The following is an 18,337-nucleotide window of genomic DNA, read 5'->3' on the forward strand; positions in this document are numbered from 1 at the left end:
GTTTCATGGTCATCAAAGAAGCAACCAATCGTCACTTTATCAACCACTGAAGCTGAATTTGTAGCTACAACTTCATGTGTTTGTCAAGCTATATGGTTGAAGAAAATTCTTGAAGAGCTTAAGTTCAAGAGTCAAGGTGCTATTGCAATTTTCTGCGACAACTCTACAATCAAACTCTCCAAGAATCCAGTTCTACATGGAAGAAGCAAGCATATTTACGTGAAGTTTCATTTCTTAAGAGACCACACAAAGGATGTTGTAATTGATCTCATCTATTGTAGAAGTGAAGACCAAGTTGTTGATATATTCACCATGTCTCTCAAGGAGGCGGCGTTTGTGAAACTAAGGAAGTTGCTTGGTGTATGCACTTTAGAAGGCCCTGGTTAAGGGAGGGCATCTCACTGCTAGTAAGTCTTAAACTGAAAGTTTGTTTAACATCAGTTTAAGGGAGGGATTGTTGGGTAGAGTAATAAAATGCACGTCCTAATATTTAGAGTCTTTTGTTTATGTTTACCTAGCTAGTCTATAAGAGTTTGATTTCTAGTGGGAGTCTGGTACCTAGTATTTAGGAGTTTGTTTTGCAATAGTGCCGAGTCTTATGCTACACGGAGTAGTGCCTAGTTTCATGCTACATTCACGTTGTGTATTTGCCTATTTAAAGGCTGCTTGTTGATGAAAAAATATGAGAAACATTACATCTCTCAAAAGGGCTTTTTCTTCTCGTATTAGTTAACACAGACTGTGAGTTTGAGTCAATATTTTCAGTTGGACTATGGATGTTTCAGGAACAAGTCCGACCCAGTTTCCAATTCTTTTCCCATCAAAGTCTTCGAATTAAAACCATCTTATGATTCAATAACACAATAGGAAAATTCACACAAATCCAACAACTTCCAAGGTGTCATCGGATCTAGAATGAAGATCCAATCCATGACCCAACATATTACAAATCGGTTATCACCTCCTATCTTTCATATCCAAACAAAGAGAGTCATCCATACCAAACGAAAATACCAAATTTTGTGTAAAAATTTAATCTTGTGGATCGGTAGGTAGGGATGGCAGTGGACCGGGGCGGGGCGGGGGACAAGGTCTCCACCCCCGCCCTGTCTCAAAATACTAATCCCCACCCCCCCCTCGTCCCCGCCCCGCCCCCGCCCCCGCCCCGTCCCATCCCATCCCATCCCGTTCTGTCCTGTACCGTCCCATCCCCATCCCTGTTTTCTTGAAAATGAAACCAAATATTATTCGTCCTCTTCTCAATGGAACATCATATGTGATGGAAGAAACCAAATATCAGCATAAAACAATGCATAATCCATTTCAAACATTACAAATAAGCACTAATTGCACTAATTTATCAGTGGACAGGAAATCAAAGCAAAAATGTATTCAACTTGTCAATCATTAAAAGAAATACAAGTGAATAAAGAGAACCTTGTGGAAAAGATCTTCAATTTCCCATCCTCGTATATCACCTGGCAGATTTCCAACATATATTGTTCGAGATGAACGACTACTTATTGTCGCTTCAGGGGAAAATATTCAATACTATGTATTTGCAACAAAGAAAGAAAAATCTTAACCAAAGATCAATATTGCCTGGTAAACATAAGATATCATAGAAAAACGAAACGGTGTTAATGATTCAGTATTGTAACATTATGAACTCTGTCTTTCTACACGATAAACCAAACCAAAACCTAAACTATAAAATCAAACCACGAGCAATCTTTGATGTGGGTAATGCTCCACAAGCTCAAATGCTAACCTTAGACGAGGCTCACAGCAGCGGCACAGGGCGGCGACATAGATGGAATGAGGGAAGAAGGAAGGAGGGAGAGATGGCGTCGGCGACGGCCCGGCTCAAGCGAGAAATCCAAGGAAAGAGGCAAGGGTGAGAATGCAGATGGGGAAGGGAAAGATGCGACGGCTTGGACGGATAGAACATAAGGTTAGGGTTTATTTTTTTATTCAGGGTCTTTTAGTAATATGAGGCGGGGTGGGGCAGGGCGGGGTGGGGGAAAGTGTCGGTCCATCCCCGCACGGGGATGAAGTTTAACCTTCATCCTCGCCTCCATCCCCGTTTCATGCCCTCCATCCCCGGTCCAAACGAGGCGAGGCGGGACCTGCTTTCCCTATTGGTAGGGATGCAACAAAATCGTGCAGAATGTCTCCTTTTGAGTGCTATTCTTGCTCACTTATCATTATAGTCGAGCTATCAAGTTAAAGCGTTCATTTTTAGGGATATATACTCAAATAAGTCTTTTCTCAAACCAATTTGCATACTTTTAGCTAAATTCTATCATTCACGCATGCACACACATATATGGTCCACTTGACCTTTTTGAAAAAGATTTTTAAAAATAACTCGCATCCATTTTTAAAAATGCGAGAAAACTGAGAGACGAGACTCGCTCAATAGTACGAGGTTCAACCATTTCTGGCACCTTTACCAGAGGTAATTGAACCAAGGACCGAATTTATGCCTTTAACTTATTCGAATTTGCCTAAGAAATTACTTTAAGTCCTAAAATGCACAGAGAATCATGCTTGTGCTATGATTTTTGAATTTAAAGATATGTATGCTTTTGAAAATCATTTTATACTTAGAATGTATTTCAAAATTGTGTTCCAAGTGAATTTCGAACTTGATTTGAAAGATATTTAGTACATATCCATAACTAAGTGAGTGTGTGAACAAAAAAGTGTTGCATCCAAGAAATTAAATAACCTGTGATGCGCCTGCATCACTTACTCACCACGAATATTTAGCTGATTTGCATACTTTTGCCTTTGTATTTTTTTTATTTCTTTTTGCATGACATTTTTAGCCGCATGCGATGCTTAACATTAAGCATCATGTAATTAACTCAGCTACGTACCTACAAAGCACAAATGTATAAATGAAGGATTCACCACAAGAAAATATGGAATTAGCGATGACATTTAGCGACAGAATAATTCCGTCGCTAACAAGCGACGGCTTAACGAGCGAAATAAATCCGTCGCTACAATCAATAATCTTTACGAAAATAGTGACGAAACTGAATCCGTCTCAAACACCGTCGCTAATTAGCGATAGAGTTTGCGATGTAAGGTTTTGTCGCTAAATAGCGACAGATTCAGCGACAGAATAGATTCCGTCGCTATTTTGATATTTTGATTTACGACGGCTTAGCGACAGAATTATTCCGTCACTAAGCCGTCGCTAAATGTCACGTAAATCCCTAATCCCATCCCTCTTTTTCTTTTCCTGTTTCGCTGTCTCTTCAACTGCTCCCGCCCGTCGCCCTCTCCCTTCCGCCGCCCGTCGGCCTCTCTCCGGCCCCCATCGTCCACCGCTCGCCAGCCGCCTCTCCTTGTCAGCCTCCCGCCACCGCCCGGTGATGCGCAGGTAAGCGCTTCCGTCGGCAGGGGGTTGACCCCCCCGCGTTTCTGGAAGGGGGTCGCCTCTCTGCGTTTCCGGCAGCAGGGGGTCGCCCCCCTGCATTTTTGGCAGGCAAGGGGTCGCCCCCCTTGCGTTTCCGGCAAGTAGGGGGTCACCCCTCTGCGTTTTTGTCAAGGGGTCGACCCCCTGCGTTTCCGGCAGGCAGGGGGTCGACCGCCCTGCGTTTTCGGCAGCAAAGGTTCGCCCCCCTGCATTTTCGATAGAGGGTCGACCCCTTGCGTTTCCAGCAGCAGGGCGTAGGGGGTTGCTCCCCCTGCATTTCCGGCAGGGGGTCGACCCCCTGCGTTTCCGGCAACAGGGGGTCGCATCGCCCCCCTGCGTTTCCGGCAGCACGGCGTAGGGGGTCGGCCCCCCTACATTTCCGGCAGGCAGGGGGTTGCCCCCCTGCATTTCCGGTAGGGGGTCGCCCCCTGCGTTTCCAGCAGGGAGTCGCCCCCTTTGCGTTTTCGGCAGGCAGGGGGTCGCCCCCCTGCGTTTTCGGCAAAGAGGTCGCCCCCTGCGTTCTGTGAAACTGCATCTGCCTCAGGTTTTTTTTCGGCAGTTGTGACTTCATTTTAACACAGTGTTTTTTGCAGATTTCTCAACGAAACTCGCTTGTGCCCCGCCACCCGTGATAAGTAAGTGACAAAAACAATGCAAATCGGGTAAATACCCGTGGTGAGTAAGTGATGCAAGCGCATCACATGTTATTTAATTTATTGGATGTAACACTTTATTATTCACACACTCACTTAGTTGTTGATATCTAGGACTGTTTTGTTGGAGTTCGGAGATCATGCTGAGCATGATTTTAATGTATGAGAATATAAGTATTCTTATTTTTGGAGTACGAATTCCATGCTAAGCATGGTAGTAGTTAGCAGGATATTGAAGTGTGTTTGCTGCAGGTACATGTTTGACATTTGTTTGATATGAATGATTTCGATGTATTGCAATGTTTGATATGATTGTATCCATGCTTGCATGTAGTTACTTTCAATTTGATTATGTCTTTCGTGTGAAATTATATAATGAAAGCATGTTTCAAATGAATGTATCGTGTCATGAATTGTTTGCACATGAAAATATTAAGTTATCAATGCATGCATCATAATTCTTGTGATTGTATGACATCATATATTGCATGATAAATTTGATATTTTCTTCATCATAGCATTCTGATGGTTCTCTTTTAACTAGTTAGGATACTATTCGTAACATCATACGACAAAATGACTGCAAACCGTGAATGGATGTACCGTAGGATAGTGGACAATGAGTTATCACATAAATATATGGATGGTGTTGACAGTTTTATTGAATTTGCAACGGCAAGTGTCAATACAGTGGATCCCACAAGTCGGATTAGGTGTCCCTGCAAGATTTGTAAGAATAATCGATTTGTAGAACCTCATGGCGTTATACATCACCTATACAAGAAGGGTTTTGTGAGTGATTATCAAAACTGGATGTTTCATGGAGAAGAATTTAGAAACAATTTTGATGCACGGGTGAATGTGGAGCACGATAATCCATATATAAATTTGATATTTGATGTCGTAGGAACAGAACTGGGTTCTGCTATGAGTCCTAGTGATGTAAGAACTGCACGGGTATATTGATTAACTAATTGGATGCTTGATTAGTTCAAATGCGCATTTTGAGAACTTCTAACGTATTTTTTTACAGATGATGTTTCGCTTATAGACGACCCACCTACACCAGTTGATCACACAAGTCAGGAGCCAACACAGGAAGCAGAGTCTTCTCAGTCTGGCACAAGAAGACTCATTCGAATAGTGTATATCGATAATCGACCGTAAGTATTTTTTTTCAATTATTGCATATCTTATAAATATTTTATATTGATATTTACTGTGTAACAATTCATGTACAACACGAGGTTTGAGCCACAAGAAGTAGTACGAGAGATTATGAATTCACTTCTTCAACATCTACCAGGACCGGTTGCTCAATGGAAAGAGTACCCAAAGGAGGTGTTAGACAGATTGTGGTCCTCATTCACGATATACAGTTATTCCTCATAGTTAATGTGTTTCATATTTAATTTATTTAAGTAATGTCTATTAACTTTCTAAAAATATTTGTAGGCTTCGAATCGCTTCACAACTACGGTGGAAGAAAATGATGCAAGGAAGGTGTGACAGAAGGTGGCTGCCAATCGATTTGCAGACATGCTGCACACTATGAAGACTGCAACAAAAAAGCAATCTGGCGTAGTAGATGATCCATTATTGTGGAAGAGCCATGGCCTTATTACTATCAGGAGAGATTACTGAGATGAAATGTGCGATAAGTGGGTGGGAGATGCATTTAGAAATCACTCTGCGAAGGCTGCACAAAATCGATCGAAGATGCCCGAAGCCCATCTACACACAAGTGGATCTAAGACATTTGGGAGCCACCTGAAGAAAATGGTAACTCATCAATATATAATATTAATTTTATAAGTATTGTTGCAAACTTGTGTACTAAATCTTTTGTCATTTAACTTCGCAGGAAGCAGAAAAAGGAAGCAGTGTACCATATAAGGATGTGTTTGTTGAAACACATAAATGGAACACCACGGGAGTCTTCGTATCAAAGAAGGCGAGAACGACAACGGTATGTATTCATTCTATTAATAATCATTGCAATATATATGCAAGTTATCATAATGTTATCATTAATTATTAATGAATACTTTAAACATTATTTTGTAGAAGGCATATGAGCAACAGATGGTAGAGCGTTATGGCGATGACGCTACTCAACATCCATCACTTGATCCTACAACATTGGTGACTACAGCAGGTGAACCCCAAAAAGGTCGCGTGTTCGGGTTTGGGAGTAATATGGACACTTCACCAGTTATTGCTTCTTCCAGTTATGGCTCACCGACTTCTTGCGCCGACATAAGCTCCAAGCAGCAGACTATTCTTTCCGGTGATGATGTACACCAGATCGTTACGGAATCACTGAATAACTACTTCCATGACACCGTCGCCCCCTTTCTCCGAAATGAGATCAACAATCTTGTTCTGAACAGGGGATCTTCGATTCCAGGTCCCTCTTAGGTATAATCACATATTCAGTTTTTTGTCTGCCTTAGAACACATATGAGCATAATCGAATCACATATATAACTTTTTGCCTGCCTTAGAGCACATATGAGCATGATAGAATCACATATAGAGTTTTTTGCCTGCCTTAAAGCACATATGAGCATGCTATAATAACATATAAAGTTTTTTTATTGCCTTAGAGCATATATGAGCATGCTATAATCGCATATAAATTTTTGTGCCTGTCTTAGAGCACATATGAGCATGCTATAATCACATATTCAGTTTTTTGACTGCCTAAGAACACATATGAGCATGATAGAATCACATATAAAGTTTTTTTGACTGCCTTAGAACACATATGAGTATGCTATAATCACATATTCAGTTTTTTGACTGCCTAAGAACACATATGAGCATGCTATAATCACATATTCAGTTTTTTGACTGCCTTAGCACACATATGAGCATGATAGAATCACATATAGAGTTTTTTTATTGCCTTAGAGCACATATGAGCATGCTATAATCACATATAAAGTTTTTTTGCCTGCCTTAGAGCACATATGAGCATGCTATAATCACATATTCAGTTTTTTGACTGCCTAAGAACACATATGAGCATGTTATAATCACATATTTAGTTTTTTGACTACCTTAAAACACATATGAGCATGCACAAATCACATATAGAGTTTTTTTACTGCCTTAGAACATATATCATTTATGATAGAATCACATATAATTTTTTTTGCTTTGCCTGCCTTAGAGCACATATGAGCATGCTATAATCACATATTCAATTTTTTGACTGCCTTAGCACACATACGAGCATGATCGAATCACATATATAGTTTTTTGCCTGCCTTAAAGCACATCTGAGCATGGTAGAATCACATATAGAGTTTTTCTAGCTGCCTTAGAACACATATGAACATGCTATAATCACATATTCAATTTTTTGACTGCCTTAGCACACATATGAGCATGATAGAATCACATATATAACTTTTTGCCTGCCTTAGAGCACATATGAGCATGATAGAATCACATATAGAGTTTTTTTATTGCCTTAGAACACACATGAGCACATGATAGAATCACATATAATGTGTAATTTATTTCATTATATTTTGTTTATCAATACTTACTGTTCTTTTCTTGTGTAGGCTGCTAGCGATAATCAGCGTAGCGGAGCTGAATGGACAGATAAAGGCAATGAACAAGAAGACACACAAAATCTTGGCGATTATTAGAGAACTGTGTTGAAGAAGTTCTATTTTTTTATGTTTCCTAATTGTAATTGTTGAATTGTAAATAATTAAACTTGTTAATTTTAAGGTGGAACGATTAATTGTTGTAGATTCTTTTATATGAAATTTTTTGTGTGGTCTGTTTTTTATTTACAGGAAATATAAATTGTACAAGAAATATAAATTGTACCGTTCTTAGTATTTAATTTTCAAATAAATTATTTTAATTTTTTTTCATGTTTACGATGGATTAGCGACGGAACCATCCGTCGCTATTCATATAAATCTAGCGAAGACATAGCGACGGACGTAAATCCGTCGCCAAGCCGTGGTCGCCGTTTAATACTGGCGGATTGACGACAGAATACAACGCTCGTTAGTCCGTCGCAATTAGCGACGGACCTGACGACAAAATAAATCCGTCGCCAGTTAGCGTCGAAAAATTCGCGACGTAAGCATACCGTCGCCTCGTCGTCGCTAATCCGTCGCTACGCCTGTTAGCGACGGATTATCGACGGAATGTGGTCGTCGCTAATCTACTGCTTTGTTGTAGTGATTGGCCTGCGGTGCCTTTTTCATGGGTGTGCCGTCGGTTGAAATATTGGCTCACAACATAATGCAATGAGGCAAACAGTGGATTACGATAGCCGTGCACTTTATGTGCGGTGGATTGCCGCAGCTCACATGAAGCGTCAAAAGTTTGTTGGAACTCTAAAGGCGATTTCTCGTCTCAGCTTAGCAACCCCAGATTAGGTGAGACCACCCACTGAGTTTAAGCAAATCAATAAGCGAAAGAAAAGTACAAGGATTCCCCTAGTAATGACGGGCGAACTGGGAATAGCCCAACTTGAGAATTGGTAGGCTTCACCTTCCGAATTGTAGTCTATAAAAGCGTCTTCAACGACGGATTGGACCCAAGTCACCTGGAAGGGGGCGCCAGAGAGGGTGAGAGCCCCATCGTGTCCGAACCCTGTCGCACCATGAGGTGCTGTCATCGAGTCGGGTTATTTGGGAATGCTGTCGACGGCGATGAGGGTGAGAGCACCATCGTGTCAACGCAGTGCTTGTCGACATCACAACAAATTATGTAACTACAGTCTTTCCCCGTTAATTTGCCGTAAATATCACAACAAAATCATGATATTTTGCTATGTGATAATATCATGATATTTTGAAAGTATTGTGTGATATTTTGACCATTTAAAATGGCTACCAAATTATGGCTACTTTCTCTGCTATATTTTTGAAATATTACGAATATTTGTCACTATGGGTAAACCTGATTTTATATGGTGACACCGGATCTTGTATTGAAAAATTGATGGAAACAAGCAATTACGTAAAAACCTATAACATGGGTAATATTCAATCTAAGAGTTGAATGGTCGTCAAATAAAACATCGATTCAAATCCAGGTGGTTCAACCCAATGGTACCACTTAAATCTGAACCCAAACCGACTGAACGTTCAGTTTTTTTTTAACTCAGAGAAACCACCCCAGGCGCAGAGATCTAGTTGCGCTGGGTCAGCCTGTTGTACTTTCGGTCACTGTCCTGTCAGTGTAAAATTCTGAGTGTTTACCCCTACTCAAAGAGTCGCCAAGCTTTGGCTTCCACAGGGGGGTGACACCCATGGAGATTTGAACCTAAGCTGCCTGTCAAACCGAGTTTTTATTTGAAGATATGTTCTAGAAAACTACATTAGATTTGGGTCGGATGTCCGACCGAATGCAATCCATCCGCACCTCTAACCTCATGAAAATGATGCAACACCTAAAAATGAGCCCAAAAGAAAAAAAAACATATCAAATGCAGCTCCATCTGGCAAGCTAAATGGATCTACAATATGACCATCATCTGATCTTTGCATTTAACTTGAATTGCATACATCATGTTTTTTGATGATGAGGAATGCTTGCCCAAGAGAGGAAAACCATGGGTGGGTGTTTGTGCTCGGTGGTAGAATATGAGACTTCGATTTTAGTCCCATATCGATGAAGAGAGCAGAGTGAGAGGGGGTGAAGGGTGTATAAAGTGAGGTTGAGAGGAATGCTCAATTCATACCTTTCTCGGCCTTTTGGCTAAGATCAAGTGTAGTATCTGTTCTTATCAGTTTAATATCTGATATGTGGTCCATGTGACCACACGATATTAAATTAATTTCTTTTGGGGGAAGGTGCCACCACATTAGCTTGCTACTGGGCCCTTCGAGCGTCGCCCTTGCGTTGCACTACTGCACGGGCCTGGCGCTCCCGTACCAATCTCTAATGATAAAATTTTATTAGTTTATCGATTGTGGGGTTTCATTTTCAGTAATGGAAGACGTGAAAACCGGTTGGATTCATGCTGGGTCGTGGATCAGATCTCCACAATTTATTCTATAAAAACTTTTAAGATGTGTTGGATTGGTATATCTGTCTTTTAGGATTGTGATATATGATCCTGTGATGGTTTCAACTCTTAAGGACTTCGATGTGAAAATAAAATTTGAAACTTGGTGGAACAACTTGTTCAACACACTTGCTGAAAATATTGACTAAAAGTCTAAAATACACAAAGTCTGATCTGATAAGAATGAATCTGATCCATAGATTGGATCTTGTTGCATGATCTGTATAAGAAATTCAGGCTGGAGGTCCAACCAAACCTGACCCATTCACTACTTGGACTGAAAGGGCTCGGCAATCGGCAAGATCCGCCTCAGCCCAATAAGTCCTGTGCCCAGCTCAAACCCTACAAGAGTCTGGTTGTCTTTTGCGAGGCTGAGACCGGGTCAGGCCTGTCAAGCCATAACAAGGCTTGGTCAAGCTAGGATGGGGTGACACGATGTCCACCAAAGAATTCCAAGGATCATGTTCAGCAACACTTGAAACATTTATACCAACAGGCTCCGCTTGTCTGGTAGGAGCAACTAGTGCACCTCACCTTGTGTTGGGACGTTGCAGGTTCAAAACCCAATGGTATAATTGTATAACTGGTAGTGGTCTGCCTAACCACCCAGCTTGCCTTTCAAGAATAAAAATGAAACATTTTATGGTAATTTTCATTAAGCCATGTTACATGCATCATTACCGTGTGCATATTAGGTAAAAAAACTGTTTACAAAGTTATGGTGAAGGATATAAAACCAAATCTGTTTGCACCTGACCCCCGTTTTTGATACCTGGTGCAAACAGTTATACACAATCTATACCCTAACCAAGCAAAACCCAAATCCGATATGCACTTATGCCCATTTTATACACAGACAGAAATTACTTTATACAATCTGTACCTCAACCCAAACCTGTTTCATTTCTGACAACCCAGTACTGGACAAGTAAAATTCTGTTTACAAAGTTATTGTGAAAGGTATAGAAGCAAACATGTTTTGACCTGACCGTTTTATTGCCTGGTGCAAACAGTTCAAAGCAATCTATACCCCCAAATGACTTAAACTGAAACCAGGTATGTACTTGATCCAAATCCAAATCCAAATCCAGTCCTGGACATTCTGTAACCCGAACCCAATGCACAACATTTATGATAACTTTAATCATAATAAGGATTCATAGAAATATCATAGCACTAATCCAATTGGCTTCCTTTATGATAACTGGATTACTAGCTCTAAAAAGCAAAAAAACAAAAAGTAATTGCATTCAATTATTGATTTTGATTCTTTCTAAATATAAACCAATATTTACATATTTTCTTTTTTTTAAATGGAAAATTTTCATTTAAATCGATAATTTGGTTAGTTTTCAGTAATATTCTTTTTGTCTTCAATTTTTTGCATAATTTTATAATAGTGATCTTTAATATGCTTTACGAATTACAAGTGTTCATAAATATAATAAGGCTTTTTAATGTATAATCTTGTTTTTTTAAGAGAATGCATTATCTTGTTAAAGGAGCATCCAACTAAATTAAGAATGAGCTCGTGACAAACACAACCCATTTATACCCTAACCAGTCTATACTTGAATACATTAACCCCTACCGATCTACAATACTCGATCTTGGGACGACTAGCCTGCTTTGTACTTGAACCGATTAACGCATACAGGTCTAATTTTTATACCCAGTTAAAAAATGGGTCTACTTAATTACGACCTGGCCCATTTGCATCCCAACCCGCTAAAACCCATATGGGTCCACAATTTTCAGCCATACCCACACTGGACGAAAATCAAGCTGGATCGGTTCCAGATGTATTTAGATCCAATTAAAATAAATTGACAACAGCTGAACTCCAATCCACCCCTTGATTTTTGGATATGGTCCAATAAATAATCGGTCTTGATATTCGTCTTGGCCAACCGTATTTTCAGATCATGCTGGATCGGTACAAGGATCTAATTAAGGCAGTATGTTCCAGTAGGATCCAGTTCCGGGTCCAGGTGAAGGTAAACCTGTTCATGAAGTTGGCCTAGTTCCTGTTCGGACCTATTTACACCTTGAGTGCCGGACCTACTTGCGCCCCTATGTAAGGCATCAAACCCTTGGGCTGCTCACGATGCCCAAACAAGCAGACCTCGAACATGTAAAACTAAAGACTGGGCTGTCCCAGTTTTAGGAGTAAACCTAGAAAGTGGAGCATGACCCGAACCATAGAAGCTCAGTTTCAGGGCCAAACCGAGCTCAACGATAGAGGCTCTGTTCCTGAGACCAATGTGACGCGGCTTAGACGAGCAACAGAGATGGTAGGACTGGAGGAGTTGAAACCGCATACGAGGGAACGTTGTAGTCTGTTCTGTTTTGTTGGGTGGTTTCAACAAATGAAAATCAAATGAATGTGTTGGTCCCATATCGATCAGCGAGAGATGTTGGTGGCCAAGTCTCTTGTATATAAAGGGGTGGGATGCAATCGTTTAAAATCACTTAGCCGCGTGATGAGCACAGAGCGAACTATTCTTTCGCCTTTTACTAAAAAATACCGTGTGCTCGCCACTTAAAAACGGCATACGCCTATTTTTGGAGGGCGTTTTCCTCAAGGGGAAGCCCTAGCAATATTCTTGATCTAAATTCTTTTTTTCGATGGGTCTATGGGTTTTTTGTCATGTTTTTTAAAACGTAAACGTTTAAACTTTTTGGAGGCAGAAATTATCTGAAACGTGGTCCACTTGACTACACGATATTTAATTAATTTGTTGTGTGGCAGGGTTGCCATCTCATCGGGTTTGCACCATAGATCCAACTTTCTGATATCCACACCAATAAGTTTGACTTGATCCAATAGACTTAGTTCATGCACACAGGGCTTGATCCATGTTCGGACGAACCTGAACCGCAGAGTATTGTTTTCCTATAAAAGTCACATTACACAGTACAACCCCAACATGATCCAACTCATTTTCTTGGGTTCAGCTCCACCAAGTGAAGCCTGGACTTAAACATGGATCTGATTCTCATGCCATCTCAGATCCAAGTCCTGATTCAAATCTTCTTCTACATAATTATAATGGGTTCAACATGCAAATCAATCCGATCTAGCCTAGGTCTGACCTCCTGTCAGTTCCTGGCTAAACCGACTGTTTCCTATGGACAAAATAGTCATTTCCTTTGACAGTGACCCAATCTAAATTCCGGATCCAGTGTTCTTTCCATCCTTTGATCTTAACTTACACTGTGTGCAACCCTGGTCAAAGGGTCAAGTTAACTTCGCCAAAGTTGCTTTAGGTCACCAACTCCTTTTTCAATTTTACCAAGCAGTTCAAACTATACCAACTAAAATATCAAAGCTTTCGGACCCAGCAAACCTCGCTGATTGGGCCTAGCTAAGTGGGGCATTTGATTTGCGGACAGAGTTAGACAACAACACCATGTCATGTCCACGGACAAGCCTAGACAAGAACCCAAGACCAATCAATTTTTTTTCAAAAGTGTTCCTGTATTTCAGGGGGGGGGGAGGGCGAAACTCCCCCGTGCACGAAAAAGCCTTTCGGAGGGGCATTTTTTCAAAGGTGTCCAGCCCATCTGCGCATCCCATATTTGGTTGGGCATGCAGGCCCCATGCATTGCATGAATGACGGACACCACGGTCCGCGCAATCAAACGCTCCCTGTCCTCAATTCGGTTGAATAGAGATGGTCAAGCTTCTGCTTTTTTACAAGAAGTGGTCATGAGTCGGTCTCAGTCAAGTGAGCCTTAACCAGAACCAATGATGTAGTCAACTACGCCACTTGTTGACCAGGTTATCTCGATCAAGCCCACTTATCTAATGACGTCGTTCTAACAACTGTCATCAGTTTTGCTAGAATTCATGTCATCCATTGTGCCACATTGACTGCTGAGATGACAATTGGGACGTCATGGTCCGTCAAGCTCGCGTGCACGATCACGGGGCCAACCGATCCGCAATGGCCATGCAAAGAAAACAGATATTTCCAAATAAATTAAATAAAAACAAACTCACTAAATACGTCCATAAATACAGCACTAGAGATAGAGATAGAGATAGAGATAGATATAGATAGAATGTGTGTGAGAGAGAGAGGGCTTCAATGGCGACTCTTGCAATGATGGTGGCCTTCCTCACACTCTCATTAGGTGAGAATTATTGACCAAAATAAGTTGGTGAATTCTCTTTTAGTATGGCTCAATTCTTTTTTCCTGTTTGGTTCATGCTTTCTTTTTTGTGATTTTTTTCTTTGCAGCAAGCAATGCATCTGGGACTGTGCTTATTACACTGTTAAACAAATGCCCGTATACTATTTGGTCGGGAACATTATCCCACAACGACGTCCTAGGCAATGGCGGATTCGTGTTACAGACCAGTCAGTCCATTGCGCCTTCGATGCCTAGCATATGCTAACAAATAAGTCCTAGGCTCAGACCGGGTGCAACTTTTATGCTTCTGGAAATGGCAATTGCACCACTGGAGACTGACAACTTAGCATGTGCTAACTAGTGTGAGTTTTGTAAAACAATTTTTAAAACAATATTTTTAATGAAAACAAGTGTGAAAGTCAGACACCAAAAATATAAAAACTGACTCGCACGAGTGGCAGAGTCCAGGTCAAACTCAAGAAACGAAAAATACTTCGTATTCAACACAAAGTCTAACTACTCTTTATTGACAAAAAAGAAAAAAATTAATTAAATAAAAAAGTAATGTCCTACGCAGAGAGCTTAAACAAATAAATATAAATGGTTTTATTACAGACCCAATTAATAAATAAAAGAATTAAAATCCTAATCTAAAAGAAAGAAAAAAAATTTGCAGTGCTTGAGTCTTCTATAGTTCCTTTCTTTGAATTGATTTGCTTCCCTTTATCCTTCCCTCTTTAAGTAATGCTTGTTTTCTTGAACTTTTGATTTTCTTAAGGTACTTCTGAGGGAACCTTCGAGGACAAAAAAAGGGCTTTATCGCACGTCTGAATGTTTTCCAGAAAAACACAAAAATAAAACAAACAGCAGAAAAAAGAACAAAACTAAACAAAATCTAAGAGTTAATTCATTAAAAATCAATCAAAACAAAGATTCAAACTAACTAGTAACAAACTACTAAAAGACGAATTAGAAAAAGTACCTAACAAACATGAAACAAGTGAACAACAAACTAACTAAATCTACTGATAACAAATCAAAAATAAACTTATACTAACTCTAAACAACTAAGATGCAGATTTAAATTAATCAATAAATTCTACCAAACTATATGAACCGGATCAAATAAACCAACTAATGTGAAACAGCTAATGACATAAACAATTATGGAATGAACAACCTAATGAACTAAACACTTAATGCAATAAATACTTGTCAATTGAGAGACCGTCTGAAGTAAACAACTAATAAAGTAAATGACTAATGAACTACTAATGAAATAAAATAAACCAACGTCTGCTATAAACAACACGCTTTAAACAATTAAGGCATTAACTACTAGGGACTAAACAATATATGAATTAAAGCATGTTAATTGACAGCCCACTAATATTTAAAAGATGTTAAACACCTACAGACTTAATGGCTAATTAATAAAATCTAAAAGTTAGCTAAAAAGAATTAAACAATGTAATTTCACTACTGATAGGTGACCGAACGTTATGCTAACCCTAACCTACTTAAGTCAACACATGATAAACTATAAACTATGTATCTAACCTCCTTACTAAAAAAATATCAGCTGCATACACTCAATTGAATTACGTACTATGTGGTGAACAGCGACTCGTGATTACACACAGCGTCTTCACGCTGTGTAGCGTGAATGATGCTGTATGTAAAAGAAGATTTTTAAGCAACTTTTTCACGCTAGCATGTTGGTGGTGTTCTGGACTGAATCGCTGCATATTATCACACTGTACTTGAACTATAATAGCAAATAATATAAACACTACCGAACAATAAAACACACTCTATGGATCGGCTATAAAAAAAAAATAGATTTTTAAGCGATGCTTCTTAAAACAATCAAATAGAAATGGAGTAAAAAAGTATGAATCAATGAAATTAGATTTTATGATGCATATGAATTAACCTAAGCTGTGAAAACAGAACAAATAGAAATCAGATTATACTGTATACAATGAGTATGCAAAAAATCAAAACAATGTTCGCTAGGAATCTAAACTACAGAGACAAGAGAGAAAGAAGCAAACCGTTGCAGATCCCCTCCGATAGAAGGGTTGAGAAGAGAAGATGATTGATCCCAGCTGCATACACCCAACAAAGAAGGTAAGAAAAGCCGAAGAAGATGGGGTTTAGAAGATCGATGAAATAAAAAATAAGAATAGGAAGAAGGAAGAATAAAAAGAGAAAAAAAATCGGCCAAGAATGAAGAAGAAAAATGAAGAAGAAAATATGAAGGCAAGAGGCAAGAGAGGCAAGAGGGCTGCTGGAAAAAACTTTTTTTCAGCCCTCAAAACTACTATTTATAAGCCTAATTAGGTTAAAAACAAAGTTTTCAAAAGGAGTCTAAAATATTTTTCAATTTCCAAAATATGTTTTCTCTTAAAAATGTATTTTTCAAAAGGGTATTTTCTAAAATTAATTCAAAGTAATAAAGTAAGTCCTAATCTAACTAAATTATGAATTTGAAAAATTCTATCTAATAAAAATACAGAAAAACACAGGGCCGAATCGAAAAATATGATTTTTTTTTCTGAAAATTGGGTTTCAAAGCAATTTCTCGAAAACTACGATAAAGACAAGTTTTTAATGCGATTTTACACTGGATCATGCATAGAATAAGATGAATAAACATGTAAAATGTATGCATGATCATTAACAGTGGGGGCACTCCACTGATCACATTGGCAAAATTCATGATCGGCGATGCGAAGGACTTCTACGACGTGAGCCTGGTGGATGGGTACAATGTCGGGATGGGCATCCAGGCCGTTGGCGGCTCTGGCGACTGCCAATATGCTGTGTGCATGGCAGACCTATATGCTGTGTGCATAGCAGACCTGCTCAATACTTGCCCGACAGAGCTGCAAGTAGGTGAAAGAGGAGAGGTCGTGGCGTGCAAGAGCACATGCTCGGCCTTCAACTCGCCGGAATATTGATGCACCGGTGATCACTCGTCTCCAGTGACGTACCCGCCGATGAAATACTCGGTCATGTTCAAGAATGCATGCCCCGGGGCTTACAGTTATGCCTAGGACGATGCATCAAGCACATGCGCATGCACATGCACATGCACTGCCTCAGACTACGTGATAACGTTTTGTCCCTAATGGTGTCTAGCTAGCTCTGGCAGGTTTAGTTTCAATAGTGGTCGGTACTCGGTACCGTTCCTGTTCGTTATGATCATGTTGATCTGGTGACGCTCTTCTTAGAGATTAATCAATACAATTGGTTCGTTTATATTAAATTATTTTCTCTTTGGTACTGTTTGATTGGGAACTTTCAGATGGTAAAAGCCCGTCTGGTTTTGGTGGGATTTAGATGGAGAGTCGTTGACACACCAATCACTTTTCGCGCTTACAAATATAGTCTCGGATCTCATTCTCGGGAAATGTCGGCAAGGGGAAATCTCGTGATATTTTGGAAAAGTAAGTTTTTCTCGGGAAAATATCAGTCTATATAAATATATAAAATATATAAGATATACATAAATAACATAGTCACATACCATGCAGGCTTGTCCATGAAAGACTGAAGATTTGGCCAATCTGCACGGCAAAATTTCTTAATAGCATGTTTAGCCAGTGGATTTGAAAGTCATGGAGGGAATAAGGCTACGTTCGGGAGCTGGGAGTCGGAAGGAGTTGGTGAGATTGAAAAAGTGGAAGCTGTCAATTCCTGGAATCGGCAGCTATCCCTTTAGGAGGTGGTAGTTAACAAATCCAATTTTGAGTGCAAACACAAATGAAAGACCATCTCACCTTCTTTCTCTTTTCCATAACCTTCTCAACGTCATTCTCTTAAACAATCACCATCATAGTGCTTTGACCAAATTTAAACACAAATCTTCAACAGCCATCCCAACTCACAGCTACCAATTTAAACTCAAGGTCTTCAATTTTTGTGGGTTCGATACTTCACGCAGTTATCAAATTCTTAAATACATGGAAAGGGCCTCCAACTCCACACCAACTTAATAAACTATAGTCATAACATGAAACTAACAAAACAAGAAACCAGTGAACTGTTTCC

At 39.7% G+C, this 18,337-nt stretch overlaps 2 non-coding genes and 1 pseudogene across 2 annotated transcripts; all 3 read left to right on the plus strand.

Annotated features, from left to right (window-relative positions):
- Positions 1-9,807: 9,807 nt before the first annotated feature.
- LOC149835184 (U2 spliceosomal RNA) lies at positions 9,808-10,004 on the plus strand. The gene has a single exon (XR_016432846.1). It is a non-coding gene; the product is annotated as a U2 spliceosomal RNA (small nuclear RNA).
- A 2,607-nt stretch (positions 10,005-12,611) lies between these two features.
- Positions 12,612-12,731, plus strand: LOC149835185 (U5 spliceosomal RNA). Its single transcript, XR_016432932.1, has one exon. It is a non-coding gene; the product is annotated as a U5 spliceosomal RNA (small nuclear RNA).
- Positions 12,732-14,232: 1,501 nt separating this feature from the next.
- Positions 14,233-17,415, plus strand: LOC149835186 (pathogenesis-related thaumatin-like protein 3.5; annotated as a pseudogene).
- Positions 17,416-18,337: the final 922 nt, after the last annotated feature.

The sequence above is a fragment of the Nuphar pumila genome, chromosome 6 (assembly GCF_984573655.1).
Source record: "Nuphar pumila chromosome 6, dmNupPumi1.hap1.1, whole genome shotgun sequence".
In the NCBI taxonomy this organism is placed as follows: Eukaryota; Viridiplantae; Streptophyta; class Magnoliopsida; order Nymphaeales; family Nymphaeaceae; genus Nuphar; species Nuphar pumila.